The 22,737-nt window shown below is 45.2% G+C and overlaps 1 protein-coding gene across 2 annotated transcripts in view; it reads left to right on the top strand.

Annotated features, from left to right (window-relative positions):
• The first annotated feature begins 5,493 nt into the window (after positions 1-5,493).
• LOC121876979 (cGMP-dependent 3',5'-cyclic phosphodiesterase-like) overlaps positions 5,494-22,737 on the top strand; it is a 90,726-nt gene continuing 73,482 nt past the window's right edge. For both annotated transcript variants that reach the window (XM_042382564.1, XM_042382570.1), the window contains exons 1-2: positions 5,494-5,714; positions 8,102-8,215. The gene's annotated coding sequence lies outside the window, so the exon portion shown is untranslated. The remainder of the gene's footprint in view (positions 5,715-8,101; positions 8,216-22,737) is intronic.

Here is a 22,737-nt window from a genome sequence, read left to right on the forward strand (position 1 = left end):
TAGTAGTGGTAGTAGAAGTCTTGATATTGGTAGTAGTAGTAGTAGTAGTTATAATAGTAATAGTATTGGTAATAGTAGTTTTAATAGTAACAACAGCAGTAGTAGTAGTAGTAATGTTAGTATTAGGTATTATTATTATTTTTGTTACATCCTCTTTCTTCCTTACCACCACGGGTCTTCTTCACGGTGGAGGGCAGGTAAGGAGGGCTCAGGTGCCTGGGGTAAGTGACACCTGATATCTGCCTGCTGGGGTGGTGGTGCCTTTAGTGTGGTTGGTGGTAGTGGGGTGATTGGTAGTGGTGGTAGTGGTGGTTGGTGGTGGGTTGGTGGTGGGTTGGTAGTGGTGGTTGGTGGTGGGTTGGTAGGTATGGTTGGTAGTGGTGGTTGGTGGTGGGTTGGTTGGTAGTGGTGGTTGGTGGTGGGTTGGTTGGTAGTGGTGGTTGGTGGTGGGTTGGTTGGTAGTGGTAATATCCGTGAATGTACTGATATCTTTAAGGGAGTGATACATCTCTTATACTCCCGACAGAAGCAATATATTCCCGCCGACAGGATCCCGAGGACTTGCAAATGCCGACGGAGCTTGAAATCCCTGGTTGAGAAGTCAGAATCGCTCCGCTCCCAAGAGACTTACGGGGAGATTTATTACCCGCTTTTAACTTACAAAATGAATTGCCCTGAAATTCAAAATGGCGACCAAACCAAAGCGTGACGTCACTATATCCGCTTAGCTGTTCTCTCATCCAGTTGGTCGACGTTGTTTTCCGCCTGTGTTAATAGTAATAATAATAATAAAATGTAGAATGAAATGCTGTAATGATTAAAAAATGAATAATGTATGAGTGACCGCCCAGAAGGGTCTTGACATAACATGCAGCGACCATAAGAGGTTTATAGTTTGTTTTTGTTTGGATCTGTGATTTTATTGTTTTGACTGCATAAGGACGACCTTACTGGTGCGGTTGACCAGTCTGGTTGTTTTTAGGCAGGCTTGTTTAGGACACCAATTCTAGCCCCCTCCCATGTGGGGTGAGCAGAGTGACTCTGAAGGGGCTGCTTAGTCGCACAGACAGGACCGAATTGCAATGCTGCCTAGATCCCAGTGCATAAACGACCATCATATCTGTGCCCCCATGTGCAGAGTTGTGACCAGAGACTCCGGCAGTCATCTCTAACTGTCCTCGTCGCCACTCGTCCGTCGCCATAGGACTTTTGGGGGTATAGGGGTTTCGATGATGATGACAGGTATGATGAGCTGGATGATGGCTGCGCGTGAGTTGATATATGTGGTGAGGCAGGAGCACAAGCTGCAACCACACCTCTTGGCTCTCCCTTTTCCTGATCCAGTGGTGCTCTGCCTGATGCAGGGGCTCCACCGTGATTTTCGTTCAGGGTTTACTCCCATAGCCTATACCTACCAGGTTAATCCGCAAGGCAGCAGGGCGGTGGTTGGTAGGCGCCAGAACGTGTCCCATGCCAGTGGGGCCTATGCTCCCGTCCTCTGGACACACTGCCAGAGATCCTGCTGGTCTAGCCTGTGCCCACAGGGCAACCAGTTACGTGTGTTGCCACGAGGAGGCCTGCAGTCTTGATGGTGAAGAGGCTGGGTACTGGCAGAGACTTATGCAAGTTGCTTTCTTGTTTGCCCAGGCTATGTAGCTGAAAGCGAGAGGAATCAAGCAGTGCCTGCACCTTAACACTAACATAATGCTGCCACACTAGACGCATTACACCACCCTGTGTACACACACACACACAACCTCAACCTCAGACAAGACACACACCTTTAAATCCATCTGGGTTGACCTGATTAAGGCTATCAGTCTTGTGAAGAAGGTATTGGGAAAGCGGTGAGATAAAGAGAGAGAGAGACAAAATATAGTCGCGGGAGAAAGGAATAGTGAATGTCGGGGATACCAGAGAGAGAGAGAACGAGTCAGTTGAAAGAAAAAAAATGGAGAATGGAAAGTTTTGGGAAAGGTGAGACAGGCCAGAGATAAAAGGCAAGAGGCGATGAAAGTCAAGAGGTAAAGACAGAGAAAGAAAGGAAAAAATAAAAGTGAGGGGAAATTGAAAAGAGAGAGAGAAGGGTGGTTGACATTTCCTCAGAGACATTAGAAAAATTTCGAAAGGCAGAACGTGATAAACTAGACTATGAAAAAGAAAGTTTGATAATAAAAGCAAAGTAAGTGAAAGAACGGTGATATATGGCGTGGAAAGGAGAGAGAAAGGACTAAGAAATAAGAAAAATCTATTAATTAGAAAGTTAATAGGAAAAGTTTGATAAAAGTAGAAATAAGAGAATATAGACAGAAAAGAAAAGGAAGGGGGAAGAGAATATTGATAAACTGAGTAGAAATTGAAAAAAAAAACTAGAAGTCGTTGAGGGAATAAGGGAAAAAGAAAGGAGATTGAGGGATAACGGAGAGATGACTATTTGAGGAAAATGGTAGGGGAGAGAAAGAATAGAAAGATAAGAGGTGAAGGAGGGAAATTTTGATTAAATGAGAGAGTGAAAGAAAGAATAAATAAAGAAACAAAAACAATTGAAAGGGTAATTAAGCAAGAAGGAATAGACAGTAAATGGAATTATTGTCATGGGAAGAAAGTTTAATTGAAAAGGAAGGTAGGAGGGAAAATGAATTAGAAAAAAGCAGTGGAAGAGGCGGAAAATAGAACATAGTGAAAGTCAACACAAGTGAAGAAGAAAAAAAAAGTTGAATGAAAATATACTCAAAGGGGAAATAAACAAGAACAAATAAAGAAAACATTGAAGGTGGAAGATCAAGATGAGGAAAAGAAAAAAATGAAGTGAAAGTAGCAGATAAAATAGAAATTTGAATAAATAATCGTAAAAAAGAGAAAGTCAGATGGGGGTGAAAATAAAAAATGAAAGTTGATGTAAGAGTGGAAGAAAAGGAAAGAAAGTGGATGAGAAATGGGACTGCGTGAGGAAACATACAGATAAACAGAGAGACTCATGGGGAATAGTGAAAGCAATTTTGGAAAGCTACGAGAAAAGGTCAGAGATAAAAACTCGTTGGGACGCGAAAGAGAAAAAAAGTCAGGTAAAAATGAAATAAAGAAACGAATGACGTAAGGAATTTCAATTATCGGAATAAGAGAGAGAGGCTAACAGGAACAGCGTGATAAAATAAGAGAAAAGGAGAATAAAAGAGGACGCAAAGAAAAATAAAATAACTGAAGAAAGAATAAGAGGCAAACTACAATAAACACAAATAGAGGGAGAGAATAGAGAAAGGAAAAACCGTGGTAAAAGGAAAGAGAGAGAGAGAAAATCACCGGAAAGAAAAAAAAAAGGAGGGAGGAAGGAAAGGAGAGCACACACTGTTAAGTTAAATGGGTGGAATCAGCCACTCTCTCCTCTGGTTTTAATTTCGAACTCTAATCTTCCTTCATAATCTTCCTTCACCCACCTCTAATCTTCCTTCCCATCTTCCTTCACCCACCTCTAATCTTCCTTCCAATTTTCTAATCTTCCTTCACTCCACCTCTAATCTTTTCTCTAATCTTCTTCTAATCTTCCTCTAATCTTCCCCGCTCTAATCTTTCACCCACCTCTAATCTTCCTTCCTCCCACTTTAATCTTCCTTCCACCCACCTCTAATCTTCCTTCCCCACCTCTAATCTTCTTCCCACCTCTAATACTCCCACCTCTAATCTTCCTTCCCTCTAATCTTCCTTCCCCTCTAATCTTCCTTCACCCCACCTCTAATCTTTATTTTCCTACAATCTTTTATCTTTACCTCTAATCTTCCTTCACCCCACCTCTAATCTTCCTTCACCCCCTCTAATCTTCTCATATCTAACTTCACCCACCTCTAATCTTCCTTCACCCACCTCTAATCTTTTCACCCCACCTCTAATCTTCCTTCCCCCCACCTCTAATCTTCCTCCCCCCCACCTCTAATCTTCCTTCCCCCTCTCTAATCTTCCTTCACCCACCTCTAATCTTCCTTCCCCACCCCACCTCTAATCTTCCTTCATTCTCCTCTAATCTTCCTTCACCCACCTCTAATCTTCCTTCATTCCTCCTTTCCTACAAAAAAAGGCACAAGAACGGAAGAGGAAAAGTTTAATAAAGATGACGAATACAGAGACTGAAGTGACAGTGGAGTGGGGTGAGAGGGGAGGAGAGTGGGGTGAGAAGGGAGTGGGGGTGAGAGGGAAGGGGAGTGGAGTTGATGGGGAGGTGAGGTGATGTGGGGTGAGAGGGGAGGAGAGTGGGTTGATGAGAAGGAAGTGAGAGATGGGGGAGTGGAAGAGGAAAGTTTATGGGGAAGTCAAACAGGGGAGAGAGTGAGAGAAAGTGGGAGAGGGAGAGAAGGTGAGAGAGAGAAGTGGAGGGATAGAAAGAGGGAGAGAGGTGGAGAGGAGAGGATAGTGAATAAGAGGAGAGTGAGAATGGGAGAAAGCTAGTCTAAAGGTAGAAAGGTAGAGAGAGAGAGAGCAGTAAAAGCTCTTTCTCTCTCTCTCTCTCTCTCTCTCTCTTTCTCTCTCTCCTCTCTCTCTCTCTCTCTCTCTCTCTCTCTCTCTGTGTCCTACCTACTATGAGACATAAACGTCCTTATAATGAACACCTTTAACAGTTCCTTATTTCTTCCTATTACCACTCTGTGTGTGTGTGTGTGTGTGTGTGTCAACAAACTGGCAGCAAGAAGGATGAAATATTTGTGAAACTGTTTTGGTGAAACTCTTTAAGCAAGAAATACGTAAATGGTAAAATTATGCTAATGGTAATAACGAAAATATCGATATTATCAATGATAATATTGATATTTTCGTTATTACCATTATGATAATGATAATGATTATTTATCATTATCATTTATAAAACAATTCGTGACGTCACACCACAGCACTCGTGATTGGCCGCACCAAAACGTGAGTGAGACCCATGACGTCATAAGACAACAGCTATGATTGGCTGCCTTCTGCCCTGCGAGATTGGAATCGGACGAAGTGATTGGCATTTCAATACCAGTCCATGGCGGCGGGCAATCAACTACGCCTGGATTATGGGCTGTCTCATTTGACGAACCTTCGCTCTCCTTCCGTTCCTATTGTTGTTGAATCATGACTGCTAACGTTACACACACACACACACACACACACACACACACACACACACACACACACACACACACACGCCCACCTCTGTTTCTTAATGAGGAGAAATGATGAAAACAGACGTGTTCTCATTAACACACCAGAATTGTGTAGTAATTAGCACCCGTTTTTCCCGCAGGTGAGTGTTAATGAACACATGTTTCCACCAAAGACATTTAACAACAAACACCAATTTTTCCCTCAGTTGTCCATCCAAACATGTATTACAATACCTGTTCCCCCACAGGTGTGCAATAATTGACACACCTGTTTTCCCTCCCAGGTGTGCTTAGGTGTGTGTTCATGAAGATCACCTGTCTCTCCTCCCCGCAGGTGTATTAATTGAGCCACCTGTATTAAACTCATCTCTCTTCTTCCGGTGTCGGCAGCCGCAGCGAGGAAACCGGCCAGGGCGGCGCCGAGGAGACCATGGGCGTGACGGGCACCTCCGAGGCAACGAGAGCGGAGGAGGATGGTGCTGAAGGAGGCGAAGGAGGAGGAGGAGGAGACCCGAGGAGGTTGTGGAGGTGGTGGCGTCCCTCAATAACCTGGACGCCGCTGGGATTCAGATAGAACTCAATCGCTATGTAAGTGTCGGAGAGAGAGGTACACACACACACGGACCACTAACTAGCTTGGGTTCTATCACTGCTGGTAACGTTCAAACTTGTGTCAACCCATAAACCTTCTAATGTTTCTGGAGGTCAAGAGGTCATGGGGTCAAGAGGTCAAAGGGTCAAAGTCAAGGTCACAGTCTATGAGAGAGAGAGACCACACCCGGCACCTCTCCTTTCTGTTTATTTGTTCGGTGGTGGAATCTTGTGGTCCTCCTCCTCCTCTTCTTCCTTACCTCTTCCTTCTCCTCCTCTTCTTCCTTACCTCTTCCTCCTCTTCTTCTTCCTTACCTCCTCCTCCTCCCATTCCTCCCCCCTTCATCCCGCTTCTCCCCTGCTTCTTCCCTCCAAATCATCCCCGTCCTCTTCCTTCTTCTCCTCCTTCCTTCCCCTTCCCTTACCCCCCACCCTACAGCTTGTGTACACCGGTATTCATACATTTCCTCTTTTATACATGTGTTTGTGTACACATGCATAACATATGTGAACATACCTTCACAATTAGACATGAAAAGCGCATTCAGCCAACACACACACACGTTAGGATTGGTCCAATAATCAGAAGGTAAACACACTCAGGTGAGCCTCGACTCATTAACTCCTGTAGATACTCTAATTGTTGCTTATTAGTGGAACAGATTATACTTGGAAGACCTTGATGTAGCCTGAGCGAGAGGAACTGAGAGTCTTCTTGTTCTTCTTGTTCTTTTCTTCTTGTTCTTGTTCTTCTTTTCTTCTTGTTCTTGTTCTTCTTTTCTTATTCTTGTTCTTCCTGTTCTTGTTCTTGTTCTTTTCTTCTTGTTGTTCTTCTTTTCTTCTTGTTCTTCTTCTTGTTCTTCTTTTCTTCTTGTTCTTCTTTTCTTCTTCTTGTTCTTCTTCTTCTTTTCTTCTTCTTTTCTTCTTGTTCTTCTTTTCTTCTTGTTCTTCTTCTTGTTCTTCTTTTCTTCTTCTTGTTCTTCTTCTTGTTCTTCTTCTTTTCTTCTTGTTCTTCTTCTTTTCTTTTTGTTCTTGTTCTTCTGTTCTTCTTCTTGTTCTTCTTTTCTTGTTCTTGTTCTTGTTGTTCTTGTTGTTGTTCATCTTGTTCTTCATCTCCATGTTGTTGTTCTTGTTGTTCTCTTCTTCTTCCAAGGTATTGTTGTTGTCACCATTAATTAATATCATCGTCATCATTACCATTCATCAACACAGGTGAGATTGTGTTCTCAGGGGGCGTAGCAGGTGTGACAAAGGTGTGTAAACGTAATTACTGCAGGTGTGACGCTCAGGTGAAGAGGTTAATTATCTACCTGTTGTTTGTGTGGCAAGGTCGATAGTTTGACCTGTCTTAGGAGAGAGAGATGAATCAGTGGAGGAAGGATGAATGTAGGTGGAGGGTGGATGACTGAGTGGAGGGTGGATGAAGTAGGTGGGGGGTGGATGACTGAGTGGAGGTGGATGAGGAGGTGGAGGGTGGATGACTGAGTGGAGGGTGGATGGTAGGAGGTGGATGATTGAGTGGAGGTGGATGAGTGACTGGAGGAACGATGAGGTAAGTGGAGGGAACGATGAGGTAAGTGGAGGGGTGGACGAGTGAGTGGAGGGGTGGACGAGTGAGTGGATGAGTGAGTGGAGGGGTGGATGAGTGAGTGGAGGGGTGGACGAGTGAGTGGATGAGTGAGTAGGTTGTAGCAGTAATAACAGAGGTGATGTGTCGTGAGGAAAAACAGTTAACGTGGAGGGAAGAGTAATGGTGTGTGTGTGTGTGCGTGCTCAACACGCACCACACACACACACACACACACACGCACAAAGGGAAATCATATAAGTTATCTGGTTGGTGGAGATAGGCTAATGACCTTCTACCATAATACCACCATTACCACCACTACTACCAACACCATTACTACTACCACTATCACCACCAACACTACTACCACCGCTATTACCACCACCACTACCACAATTTACCAGCACAGGCAGGCTTATTGGTCGACCAGCAGCTGACGTCATAAACATAGGAGGTGGGCGGTGGGTAACACTGTGTTGAGAGCCTCCAGAGTCTATATATAAAAGACTCATTTGACACACAACCCATGCCAGGAGTCCCTATGTTCTACCTATTGACAGTAATGCTTGTTGGTGAGTGAGTGGATAGGTGGGGTGGTGGTGAGTGGTGAGGTGGTGAGTGGTGGTGGTGGTGGTGAGGGTGGTGGTGGTGGTGAGTGGGTGTGGGGTGGTGGTGGTGGGTGGTGGTGGTGGTGGTGAGTGGAGGTGGTGGTGGTGAGTGGGTGGGTAGGTGGTGGTGGTTAGTAATTATTTTGTTTATTTTCCACAGTTTAATCGACACAAACAACCACTCAATACCTTGGTTGTGTTTACAGTTGTCGGAGGCGTGTGGGGCGCAGTTGGCCTTCCTTATCCTGGTATCTGACGACGAGGAGCTGACGGTACACGCCCTGGGCCTTCATCGTCTCTCCTGCCCCGTCAAAATACCGGTAAGTACCTTCCTACTGCCCGGTGAGTAAGTACCTTCCTACTGCCCGGTGAGTAAGTACCTAACCCTGGTAATGTTTAGTAATGTTGGCGGTCCATGAGTATAGGCTAGGTTGGGTTTGGTTAAGTTAAGTTAGGTTAGATTAGGTTAGGTAAGGTAAGGAAGGTTAGGTTGAGTTAGGTTGGGTTAGATTAGATTAGGGTTGTTAGGTTAGGTTAGGTTAGATTAGATTAGATTAGGGGTAGGTTTGGTTGGGTTAGATTAGATTAAGATAGGTTTGGTTAGGTTAGGTTAGATTAGATTAGGGTAGGTTTGGTTAGGTTAGATTAGGGTAGGTTTGGTTAGGTTAGGTTAGATTAGGGTAGGTTTGGTTAGGGTAGGTTTGGTTAGGTTAGGTTAGGTTAGGGTGGTTAACCTTCAGGTGATCTGGATTGAATTAATGTATGGTCGTCATCTGCTGATAAAGTTACCTCATAAATCATGACATTCTTTTAAAGTGTTGCTTGAAATACTTCCCCGTGGTGTTTTATGGGCTGCCTTAATTTACGGTACTTGGTGTAAAGTTTGTGTGGTGAGTGTGATGTACGCCTCGAGACAGATGGTAGTAGTTGAGGTTTAATGTCCCCCCCCCTCCCAGTCCTCCTTTGCCCTCAACTATACCTTGTTAAACTACCTGATGGTTTCGTCTTTATCATTGTCCCGCCCTACCTACCCTACCTTACCTTCCACCTACCTTACCTTACCCTACCCTACCCCTACCCTACCTTACCCTACCTACACCCCTACCTTACCTTACCTTACCCTACCTTACCTTACCTTACCTTACCCTACCCCTACCCTACCCTACCCTACCTTACCTTACCTTACCTTACCCTACTACCTACCTACCCTACCCCTACCATGATGAGATGTATCATGAAACATGTATATGACAAGTAACAAGATCACTAGATTACAAGATGTTGTAACCGCTAGATTAAGGTTAGATACAAGTACCTCTGGCAGTATGTTCCTCAAGCAGATGTAAACAAAATAAATGTAAAGTGTGTAATATACATATGGCCACACCCTTGAACACTACGTCCTCGACTGTGTGAAGATAGAACCTTTAGGACAGGTCCAAGCACACTGTGTGTGAAATGGCACAACACTTCATCTCTAATGGCAAGATAGCCGACATATTAAGATTGTATCCACTTTTGCACTCAGTAACTATATCAGTTCTCATGTACAGAACCAAATACGCAATGTGCTTGAATACCTCCCACGTAAATGTGACACAAAGTGTGAGGCCAGACATACTGCCTCACACGCCTGTTCTCACGCATTTGTAAACAAGTTACCCTATGTATAGAACTAAACAAATAATGTAAATGAAATACTGTGTAACTTTCGGTGCCATAATATCCGACAAACCGGGTTAATTATTATGACCCTTTGTAAACCCTACTCTGTAATCCTTTTGCGCTACTGCTCACAGGATGAGTGTGGGGTGCACACAAAGTAGCGCTGCAAGCGCAAAATCAAATCCAACCCTACCCCTACCCTACCCTAGCCTAACCTAACCTAACCTGACTTAAACATAACTAGAAATAAATTAACATAACGTAATTAAGCCTAACCTAACCTGCCCTAACCTAACCTGCCCTAACCTAACCTAACCATCATTCTGGTCTCAAGAATCTGAAGAAGAAAATAAAATCATCGCTTCTTACATTCATTTTTCCCCTGAGTAATTACCACTGCCACCCCTTCCCTTAACGACCCACTCCAATCTAATTGGCTTCATTCTCTACCTCCCTCATTCTCCACCCTCTCCAGCCAAAGTTAACAACCTTACTTTCCTCTCTATGATGTTATTAGTTCCGGGTTGATGGTCGTCGAGTTCTCTACCTATAATTGAATATTGCTAACAGTGTGTGTGTGTGTAATAATAATAATAATAATAATAATAATAATAATAAATAATAATAATAAACGGTTTATTAATAGAGTTGCTGCCGGTGGCTGAAAATATACAGACTTACATTTGATTTAGACATAATGATATAATATGCATTGAATACATTTACAGGGCTGTACAGTACATAAATCAGGAGTTGTTTATCTATTTTAACAATAGATGGGATGGTGCTGTTCTTATATCTATCGGTGCGGGCTCTTATGGGCTGAATTTTGTTGTCGTGGCGGACTGCGCGAGTTGGGTGGGGGGCTGCAGGAGGTGGCGATGGCGAGGGTGGTGCAGTAGTCCACGGCCAAACCTTTCCAGTGCTTGGTGTGTGTGTGTGTGTGTGTGTGTGTGTCACCTGAACATTAGACATTCAAGCAACACCCAACCGATAACATCAACAGGCAACCGATAACAGGGAACACACACACAGATGATGGCCGTAATACTCCGCCATTATCGACATAAGTGACGCACCATTACAAGTTGTTATGTTACGCCGCTACGTCACGCCAGCACCAATAGGCCATTATACTCTGTACCTTAAGAGACGCCTTCTACTGACGGCTATATGGGGCTGTTGAGGGCTATATGAGGGCTGTTGAGGGCTATATGAGGGCTGTTCTAGGCTGTAGAAGTGTATTGTTTATAAGCTATATGGTACAACATTCCATTAAAATAACTATAACTCTATGGTTTAATCATAGATACCTAACCAAACCTAACGTAACCTCAACGTAACCTGACCTAACATAAACCAAACCTAACCTAACCTGAACCTAACGTAAACCAAACCAAGCCTAACCTAACCTGGACCTAACCTAACCTTTGCTATTTCGTGGTGGAGTTGAACTGGGGTCGCCTGTGTTCTACGTCTGGTAAGGAAGTTTGAAATACTGCGCCTTCTGTCGGAGCTGACCATCTGCCTGCCTGCTGGGGTCCTTGTGGTGCTGTGACCTGTGCCATGACTCTTACACCATCTGGCTTGTTAGGGAAGGGGTGAGAAGGAAGGGATGAGGAGAGAAGGAGAAGAAGGATGGATTAATGAGGAAGAGACGTAGCGAAGAGGAGAGAGAATCCTGGAGAGATAATGAGGGATAGGAAAGAGGAGGTTGTAAGAGGGAAGGGTGAAGGTGAGAGGGAAGTAAAAATGAAAAGAGGGAGGAAGAAAGGGAAGGGGAGAGACAAGGAGAAGTAAAGGGAAGGGGAGGAGGAAGATGGGAAGGAGAAAATGTCTCGAGTGTGTAAAAGTTTAATTGTTTGCCGGACTTTATGTACAAGTGTTAATTGGTGAACGTGAGGTCAGTGGTGTGTGTGTGTGTGTGTGTGTGTGTGTGTGTGTGTGTGTGTGTGTGTGTGTGAGAGAGAGAGAGAGAGACATTGATAGTTTTCACTGAAGGTTAAGTTAGGTTTCATATTTTATTAATATAATATTAGGTCAGTTTGGATACGTAAACACTGTACATTATAATAAATTGTAGCGACCTGTGGTGTAATGGTTAGCATGCTCGCCTCGCAAGTGAGTGGACCCGGGTGCAAGTTTCCTTACGCTATTTGGCTCTTGTCTACCCAGCAGTAATTGGGGACCTGGATGTTAATCGATTTGTGGATCGTGTTCCGGGGTAATGGTTAGCCAGTGCAGTTAGCGAGTTGTCCGGTAATTTCATATTATTCTTTGAGACTGGGTCATGCAACTCGTTAACTTAGGGTGTGGTTGTTGTGTTGAAGGTGGCCTTTGGGCCGGCCATCCTTGAACACGAGGAGCAACCCTTATTATGTACTGTATGAAACAATAAAAAATAAATATCTTTGGCGAAATTCAGATAGACATATACATTGTCAGTTTGGTCCAGCCTTCATATATAAACACACACACACACACACAACCCTTGTATTAACACCCATTTCTATATACAGAAAATAAAGGAAAATTTCCCCACGAACAACTGTATTCCCAGTACGGCAGGCAAGTGTGTTCTCGGGTGACGTATCACTCCTCAGGGGCACCACAGTTACCAGAACTCTCTCTCTCTCTCTCTCTCTCTCTTTAATCTCCAGTGTAATAACCTGTACAGTCATTAACATAGAGGTATTAAGCTCACCTTTCATTAGGTTTATGGTGACCTGGTTAGTGTGGAAGTATATTAATTTAAAGTATATTTCCGATGTTAGATCTGTAGAGGAAATAGAAATGTCAAGGTTCCTGGAGTTTGGTGGGGGTTGGTAACACTGAGGCGTGGCGTGAGAGAGGTGATGGTGGACAAACGGGTAGAGAGACGGAAAAGATAATATCAAGGAAAAGTAGTAGACGTAACCTAACCTAACCTAACCTAACCTAACCTAACCTCCTAACTTAATCTAACTCCCCAGTAACGTTAGGGTGTCTAATCTTAAGGTGAAATAAGCTAAAGTGTCTAATGCTTTATTTAGATGATTTCCCCCCAAGATTGACATAGGTGTGAAGACGTTACCTGGGCGGTTTGGGCTAATTGGCCGCTGGTACTGTATATGTTACGGTTATATTGTAAAAAGACCGGCCAAGCACCCGGTCGTTTTCCATAATAACCTTAAATGTTTGATAATTTTACAAAAAAGGCAAGTTTATATTTTTACCCTCATCACGGGTCAAGGTCACAGTGCCAGGGTCAAGGTCACAGTGGCAGGGTCAAGAACACAGTACCTCGGTGAATGTCACAGTGCCAGGGTCAATGTCACAGTGCCAGGGTCAAGGTCACAGTGCCAGGGTCAAGGTCACAGTATCAGGGTCAAGGTCACAGTTCCAGGGTCAAGGTCACAGTATCAGGGTCAAGGTCACAGTTCCAGGGTCAAGGTCACAGTTCCAGGGTCAAGGTCACAGTTCCAGGGTCAAGGTCACAGTGCCAGGGGTCAAGGTCACAGTGCCAGGGTTCAAGGTCACAGTGCCAGGGGTCGAGGTCACAGCCACAGGTACACAAGGGAGGCACTGTACTCGACCGCCTTCATTTCCTCGACTATCAAGTTAGGTGACCAGTCACACCTGATGGACTTGGTGTGTCCCGAGTGCAAACGAACGACCCTTAGTACAGGAGGCGAATTTTGTATCCACTCTGCCACCGCACCGTTGGTTGTGTGGTGGGTAGGTCTCTCTCTCTCTCTCTCTCTCTCTCTCTCAGCGGCAGGATGCACCTCACCTTTAAAACAAGGCGGCGCTGCCAATCACTTTCCTCTCAGACGGCAAGAAAACCAGCCATTTAAGAGGACCATTTCTCACCACTTTCTCCACCTCCCTCACTCCCTCCCTTCTTCCCCGACTCTCTCCTTCCTCCCTCCCTCCCATCCACACGTCCTCATCCTGATAGCTTCTCACGTCAAAGATTTCCACCTACAGTTAATTGATGGTCAGAGCACCCAGCTGACTAACACTCTCCCTTATGCTGCCACACAGAGGTTCTCTCCCCACCCCAGGACGTAAATTAAAGATTCTCCTGAGTTCCTAAGTTAAAATTTTCCCTCAACCTCTTAACTACAGTATTAACAACGTATCTACTGTAACTACCTCATTTAAGTGTCAACACAAGTTTATTTCTCTCCCATAAGTTGTAATCTCGGAGGACTACATCTAACTGGTCCATTATTTTGTAACGACGGAAAAGATGGCTGTGTTAGTGGTGCTAGTTAGGGGAGGAAATGGTTTTAATGGGTTGGTGAGGTGAGGTTAGGTAGGTGATGTTCCCCCTTCCTGGCACCTCCCCGACCTCTCCCCACACCCCCTCAGTTTCTCTCCTAGTAGTATCTTACTCCTTTTTCAACACACACACACACACACACACACACACACACACACACACTACAATATGGAAATGCTGTCGACAATTTACTGTTCGTCTGGGAAATCCAACACACGTCTTCAGTCTCCATCAGGTATAGGTGCTCTCTCTCTCTCTCTCTCTCTCTCTCTCTCTCTCTCTCTCTCTCTCTCTCTCTCTCTCTCTTGGAGTCGCTAATCTTCAGATGATACTTTGTTTTACCGTAACAGCATTGATGTACAGTACACCCCCCGGCAGCAGCCACCAATCCTGTACAGTATTACTTGTTTTATTTGTCATCGTCAGCTGTTATACCCAAAACAATAATGATTCGTCAGTGTTAACAATTCTTAATCCAAGTTTTTTTTTTTTTTTTTTAATATTTGTGTCTCTGGGTCTGTAAATTAAGGTGTTTTATTGGGGAGGAGGAGGAGGAGGTGTCACAAATTCAGGAGTGAGGGGGCAGTATTTTTGTTGTGTGGGGGAGGTGGCCGCCCCTCACCCCCCCCTTCCCTCCACCTAAAAAAGCAAACAAACAAACAAACGCCGAACTCTTCACCCGAACCATCACACAACTCCTTGGGTTCACCACTTACACATGAACCTCTGGAAGATGTTTTTCGATGCATCAATCCCAAACACAGTAACGGTGTCCAGCACGAGAGCAAACGAACCCTGAATTCGAATCATGCTTGAAGGCAGGTACCGAGTTGAGGCTTCAAACACGGCCAGCGAAGACAAGAGGCCCAATAGACTGACAGCCACTTAGCGGACGGCGGCGTCACTCCCAGCACCATCATCAGAGTGGGTTATTTCTCACTTCACTTGTGCCGGATACGATACTCGCTCTCAGGGCCTGTGTGTGTGTGTGTGTGTGTGTGTGTGTGTGTGTGTGTGTGTGTGTGTGTGTGTGTGTGTGTTAAACAGGAATCAATCCATCACTCGAAGCTATACTCATTGTAGTGCCTGAAGTGTGAGTTAATTAAATTTACCTTTGTTACCTGGTCAAGGGATCACCTGAAGATTAGCTCCCCCCATCCCCCTCTATTGCCAGCTCATTTTACCGGATGAATAACCATCACACGTCGTTTCTGTAACACACGAATGGCGTCAATCAGTTGGGGGTAAAATTAGGTTCCGTTCGGTGTTTCGATCTTGATTCAATCCGTAATCTATTTCCGGGTTCAGGCGGCACTAATATAAACCAAGTCACAAGATTCTTACGTCGTGTTTTTATTTTACTACTCACTTACCCTAACTTAACCTGTTTTAACCTAACCTGTTTTAACCTAACTTAATCTAACCTAACCTAACCTAACCTAACCTAACCTAACCTAACCTAACCTAACCAAACCAAACCATAATTTTCCCCTGGACCGTTTCTGCCGCGGTCCTGTCATGCCTCACTTCAGGCCCTCTGGTGGCATTAAAGACGCTTGACTCTTTACAATCTACTAACGTTTTTCCATTAAGGTTCACTGTGCGCGCGCGTATGTGTGTGTGTGTGTACCCCCTTGCAGGGTGAAACTATGGGCAAGTTTTTTACGCCACTTGCCTCTGTCTACCCAGCAGTAATTGGAAACCTGGATGTTAATCGATTTGCGGATCGTGTTCTGGGGTAATGGTTAGCCAGTGCAGTTGGCGAGTTGTCCGGTCTTCTTGGACTATTCCTTGACACTGGGCTGGGTCATGCAGCTCGTTAACTCAGGGTGTGGTTGTTGTGTTGGCGACAGCTTCTACACCTTAAACACTGGGTCATGCAGCTCGTTAACTCAGGGTGTGGTTGTTGTGTTGGCGACAGCTTCTACACCTTAAACACTGGGTCATGCAGCTCGTTAACTCAGGGTGAGGTTGTTGTATTGGCTACAGCTTCTGCACCTTAAACACTAGGTCATGCAACTCGTTAACTCAGGGTGTGGCTGTTGTGTTGGCGACAGCTTCTACACCATAAACACTGGGTCATGCAGCTCGTTAACTCAGGGTGTGGTTGTTGTGTTGGCGACAGCTTCTGCACCTTAAACACTGGGTCATGCAGCTCGTTAACTCAGGGTGTGGTTGTTGTGTTGGCGACAGCTTCTACACCTTAAACACCGGGTCATGCAGCTCGTTAACTCAGGGTGTGGTTGTTGTGTTGGCGACAGCTTCTACACCTTAAACACCGGGTCATGCAGCTCGTTAACTCAGGGTGTGGTTGTGTTGGCGACAGCTTCTACACCTTAAACACTGGGTCATGCAGCTCGTTAACTCAGGGTGTGGTTGTTGTGTTGGCGACAGCTTCTACACCTTAAACACTGGGTCATGCAACTCGGTGTGGTTGTTGTGCTGGCGACAGCTTCTACACCTTAAACACTGGGTCATGTAGCTCGTTAACTCAGGGTGTGGTTGTTGTGCTGGCGACAGCTTCTCCACCTTAAACACTGGGTCATGCAGCTCGTTAACTCAGGGTGTGGTTGTTGTGTTGGCGACAGCTTCTACACCTTAAACACTGGGTCATGTAGCTCGTTAACTCAGGGTGTGGTTGTTGTGCTGGCGACAGCTTCTACACCTTAAACAAACTCACGCCCTGGTGGTCCTTGGGCCCGCCATTCTCGTTACACGAAGGGCAGCCAGTATTATAGTCTGTAAGTTATTATTACGTACATGCATAGGTACGAATATGCATATAGATGCGAGTATGTAATATAAACGAGTATAACCAGCAATATGTATGTGTACACGTGCATGTATGAGGATGAATAAATCTATGAGTATTATCAGAGGCGTGAAGGGATGAAAGTATGTATACGAATAAATACATTATGTATGTATGTATGTATGTATGTATGTATGTATGTATGTATGTACCATGATGGGAGGTCAGACAGTAATACAGTAAGACAAGCATCATGCATATGTATACACCGTGAGGGATGGAGGCGGCTCAAGGTTGCGTAAAGGTGTATGAATATGTATGACTATGCTTTTCTACCGGGGGGCTGAAGGTGTTTCTCAGCAGGTGGAATTTCATTTAGTGAGGAAGACGGTCAGTTATGAAGCGAGACAACCAGATCATGAGGAGGTGTAGTGTCTCTCTCTCTCTCTCTCTCTCTCTCTCTCTCTCTCTCTCTATCCTTTATCAGATGAATGGATAGATTGATAGACAAAGAGAAATATGAGACAGACAAACAAACAGACACAAACAGATAGACATTCACTGAGGGACCAACTTTCACAGACAGACATATAGACTGACACATACATACATACATACATACATACATACAGACAGACAGACAGACAGACAGACAGACAGACAGACAGACAGACAGACACACACACACGGAATGGCTTTGATATCGTTGGTGGTGGGGATAATATGTGGCTTAAAAGCCTTCGTTGGTCTGAGATAATTCTTTAATGTCTCAAAATGGCTTGGGTGGTATAATATATCCATTTGATGTCTCATACTGAAAAGCCATGAGCGAAAGAGACATAAAATGGCTGTATTGGAGGGTAATAACAGGCCTTTAATGTCTCAAAAAAAGAAAAGACCTGAGACAGAAAATAGCTGTGACAGAAGTGCTACATTCTCTTTAATGTCTCAGAATACGACGAGGTGTGAGACAAAAAAAAAGGTCTTGCTGTGGTTGGTAGAGGTTAGGTTTTCCTCACAACAGAAGGTCTGAGTCATAAAAATTGCTCACCTGGAGGTAACAAAAAATCCCCCCCCCCCACACACACCTTTTTGATGTCTCAGATGGGATGTGTCGCTGGTTCTGTCCCGGGGCAGTGTCAGTAATAACCCAGCTGTAAATGGGGATACTTCATATTACAGTTTATGAAGTGAAGGCGATCGAGTTCAGTGCCGGGTTAATTTGGTTAGGTTAGATTAGAATAAGTTAGGTTTGGTTAGATTAGGTTAGGTTTGGTTAGATTAGGTTAGGTTTGGTTAGATTAGGTTAGGTTTGGTTAGGTTAGGTTAGGCTCTGGTTGCTGGTTAGATTAGGTTAGGTTTGGTTGGTTTGGTTAGGCTTGGTTAGATTAGGTTAGCGTTAGTGTGTCTGTCTGAGTATTGTGTTGGAGCTCTAACCTGAAGGTGATGTGAGGCCAACGCTCCTCCACAGACTCAATAATTCACGGCGAACAGGCCTATCGGGGAGGAGGTGATAGGGTGAGGGAGGGAGGAGGGAGGGAGGGAAGGGGTAAGTGGTGGTGAGTGGGGGGGGAAGGTGGTCAGAGGAAGATGGAGGAGGAAGGAATAAAGGAGGGAGAGTTGAACAGATGGAGGGGATAAGGGGAGTAAAGAGGCGAGGCAGGTGGAGCTGGGTGGAGGAAAGGAAAGAGAGAAGAGAGGATGATAACTGAGGGAGAGGAGGGAAGAGGGATAGTGAGGGGAGGAGAGGGAGTGAAAAACTAAAAGGAAAGGAGGGTGAAGAATAGGGAAATGTAGGGGAGGAGATGAAGGAGAGGGAAAGATAAATGGGAGTAGAGGAGCGAGGGTAAAAAAGGGAGAAGTTGATGAGAGTGAGGAGGGGACTTGGAGGGGCTGGTGTGTCGATAAGTTAGGCCTCTAGTAGCGACGTAAAGAAAGGGGGGAGAGAGAGAGAGAGAGAGTCAGGCACTGGAAGAGAGAGATAGAGAGAGAGTCAGTCAATAAGTTGTGACGCCGTCTTCACTTGCTCAAAAAACACTCTTGTTGTGACGTGTCGGGTGTTAGTAAGGCTGTCGTCACATCAGCTGTTCGACCACGTGGCTTTGTTTGTAAACACACACAGCTGTAGATAAATGTTGGCAACAAGGTGACCCGTGGGTAAAACATGTATATTCGAGTGCACACACACACACGCGCGCCGTATAATACCGTTAATTATCCGCTATGTTTTTCCTTCCGTATTATCCTCCCCCTTGACACTCACAACACCCGGGACATAAGGGCCTTACTCACCAAACCTCTTAAAGCTTATACTCCCCCAGTATTATTTATAATTTTCAACCCTCTGGAGGCTCTATGCTTATCACCATCTTTCCCTGGAGATAGCTCACAACACTCCCGAGTAGAAGGACCGAATCTTTAGCTAACACATAAAACCCAATGTTCTGTTACCATCATATGAGGTTTCCGACTTTATAGAGACGAGAATAACACCTTCTTGCTTTCAGGATTGATACTATATCCATCGCCTAGCAGATCCAAAGTGATCCAGCCTCATACAGCCTAAAGACAGCGCTATGCATTAGGGATTTCCGACGCTGTTGTAGATGTGGGCTTATCACAGTCTAATGCCGAAGGTATCTGCTATAAGGGCCAAGTCCCTACCAGCAGACGAAATGTTTTAGTCTAGTGTTATGTTAAGGGAGTTTCAACCTGTGTCTCATATAGGGGTAGTATTGTGTTGTCCCGGAAATGTTGGGTAGTCAATACATGTAATGTCTTAAGTATGGGCGTAAGCTGGGGGCTGATAGTCCCTGTTGGGTCACGGCGTCTCTCCACCCTACAGCAGTTTTGTCAGAGAAACGCCTCCCATCACGGTAGAGTCTCCAGGCAATATTGACGCCATTTTTTTTCTTTTGTTATTTTGTCATGAATTAAGTAAACCAGCTAGATAGTTTAAGGGGAACTTAACTTAAGAACGTTTGAGAAAAATTGATCCTTGTGTCGCAGCATAAGTTACGGTATAAAATAACTTACATACCTTTGATCCCTCCCTCCTCCCCCCCTCTCGTAACTGAGGTTCAAAGAGACCATCTAATTGCCTAAGTACATGTAGGACACAAACGTGGTTTTTCAAAATGGCGTCAATTCCAGCGACTATACCGTTGGAGTGAGCTGGGTTGACCTGGCTTAGTGAAAACTGGAGGTTGAGATCCGCGGAGTTGTGTGTGTGTCCCCCTCTCTCTCTCTCCCCAACACCTGATAATGGCTGCCTTCTTTCCCTCCCTCCCCGCTATTACCGTCACAAGTTACCCAATAAGACAGACGAACTTTTGCCAGTCAAGGTCTTCTGCCTAATAGACACACACACACACACACACACACACACACACACACACACACCGCACACACACACACACACATACACACACACATGTTGATTAGAACCGGGGAAAATAGATGTAATAATAATAATAATAATAATAATAATAATAAAAGCGGAACATTTATATATATATTTTTTATAATATACACGCCATATATGCCATTAAACTTTGCAGTACATAATAGAGGCTACGGACGGTTGCACGGCCATACGGACGGACCTAGGAATCCACGGACAGACGTAAATAATGACGCAGGAATTCAAGGACGGAAGTACTGAACTAAATGATATTGGTATCCACGAGCGTACGTCGGTTGGTCCGTCTGTGCGTCTGTCTGGCCGTCCGTGCGTCCGTCGGTGCGTCTGTCTGTCCGTCCGTGCTGAGGTTGTCAACGCGATAACTTGCTGAAGGAATAACTTGGAATTTGCCGTTAATGTACCGAGTCGTGGCCCCTTGGACTGGCTTGTGGCGCTGCGGGGGACCTGATCTGACCTGACCTGACCTGACCTGACCTGACCTGACCGTTTCTACTGCCAACCTTATTCGTTAAAGGAGTCAATTCTCTTAATAATCTCCTTGTGTTCGTTCTTCTCCTTTATTCGTCTTCTTCTCTTCTTCCTTCTCCTCTTCTCTTCTCCATTTTCCTTCTTCTCTCTTCTTCATCTTTCTCTTCCTCTTCATCTCCTTTTGTTTTTTTATTCAAATTCTTCCTCATTCCCTCATCTTCCTCCTCACTCTTTCCTCTCTTATTCGTCATCATCGACCTCCTCCTCCTCCTCTCTTTTGTCCTTCCTCTACTCCTCCCATCAATCTCTTCTCCTCTCCTCCTCTTCTCCTCTCCTCCTCTTCTCCTCTTCTCCTCTCCTCCTCTTCCTCTCCTCCTAGTTCCCGTACCTATAGTATGCTCACCCACATAGTCTTACTCAAGATGTTTCTGTGTCCGTCTGTCAATCTGTCATAGGAGTGGCTACTATCCGTGTGTCTCCGTGCTTCTATCCGTCCAGCCGTCTCTGTCTAAGCATCTATCCGTCTATCCATTTGGGTCATAAACACAACAACTCCAACAACCATACGGTCAGATCACATCAAGACATATTTGACAGTCAGCCATTTCTGTCCATTCTGTCCAGAGTTGTGGCCGGCGGGGTTTAAAGAAATTATGATTAGCAACGTCATAACAACAACAACAATAATAATGATAATAATAATAATAATAATAATAATAATAATAATAATAATAATAATAATAATAATAATAATAATAATAATAATAATAATAATAATAATAATAATAAACATTGCCACCACCATTGTTATGAACCATCCGTGTGCCTTTAGGGTCAGTTTGAGTCGGGAGCCAGTGGGGGCGGTGGGTGGCACTCTGGGTGGTGCAGTGGGCGGCGGGCGGCACTCTGGGTGGTGCAGTGGCCATGTTGGTGCCACTCTCCTTGATCAATAGTAACACTGCAATGCCATACTGCATCCGGCTTTTGTACGCCACCATCTGGCTTTTGTGCTCCCCCATCCGGCTTTTGTGCTCCCCCATCCGGGTTTTGTGCACCTTCATCCGGCTTTTGTGCACCTTCATCCGGCTTTTGTGCACCACCATCCGGCTTTTGTGTACCACCATCCGGCTTTTGTGCACCATCTGTCTTTGAACCCCTGATCAGTTGTAAGCTTTACGCTGGCCGGGTATTGGGAGGGTGAGGGAGAGAGATGGTGAGAGTGAGGGAGAGACAGAGGGTGAGGGAGAGACAGGGTGAGGGAAAGAGGTGATGAGTGAGGGAGAGAAAGAGAGAGAAGAGAAAGAGAGAGAGAGAGAGAGAGAGAGATGTTAAGACCGGATGCTACATATACTGTACGTAGAGCCAGCCAGCCAGCCAGAACCGGATAGTGAGACCAGACTTAAAGTGGCCAGGTAATTAAGAGACTAGATGTACCTGGAGACAGTTAGTGCCGCAGACTGTACCTGGAGACAGTTAGTGCCGCAGACTGTACCTGGAGACAGTTAGTGCCGCAGACTGTACCTGAAGACAGTTAGTGCCGCAGACTGTGCCTGGAGACGGTTAGTGCCGCAGACTGTGCCTGGAGACAGTTAGTGCACCCGAACTGATGTGTTCGCTGCACCACAGATCTAAATGGTCCGCTGTCTCTGGGGCCGTTAAGACTGACTTGACACTCCCCCCCTCCAGACTCTCCCTCCTTATTCCCCACTCCCCCTCCTTATTCTCCTGACTCTCTCCTTCCTCCCTCCCAGGTTCTCTCTCCTCCCCGCCACTCCCCAGGCTCCTCCTCCTTCCTTCCCCTTAGGCTCCTCCTCCTTCCTTCTCCACAGACTCCTCCCCCATAAGACCTTCTCCTCCTTCCTTCCCCCTAGGCTCCTCCTCCTTCCTTCTCCACAGACTCCTCCCCCATAAGACCTTCTCCTCCTTCCTCCTCAGCCACCCCTTCGCCCCCTATCCATGAGACTGAGGGCTACAGGTTATTTTGGGACCAGACAAAAAAACTGGACACGCGAATTACGGGACTTGTGGTTTTGTCCAAAATAACCTGACATAACCTAACCTAACCTAGCCTAACCTGACCTGACCTGACCTAACCTGACCTAACCTAACCTAACCTGACCTAACCTAACCTAACCTGACCTAACCTAACCTAACCTAACCTAACCTAACCGTCCTCCATCCCATCTATGGTCTGGACGTCTCATTATAGTCTTGGTATAATATCGGCGGCGCCATTATTGTCACCGGGGCTTCTCACACTTTGGTC

This window comes from Homarus americanus, unplaced genomic scaffold, assembly GCF_018991925.1.
Source record: "Homarus americanus isolate GMGI-L3 unplaced genomic scaffold, GMGI_Hamer_2.0 scaffold33468, whole genome shotgun sequence".
Taxonomy (NCBI): Eukaryota; Metazoa; Arthropoda; class Malacostraca; order Decapoda; family Nephropidae; genus Homarus; species Homarus americanus.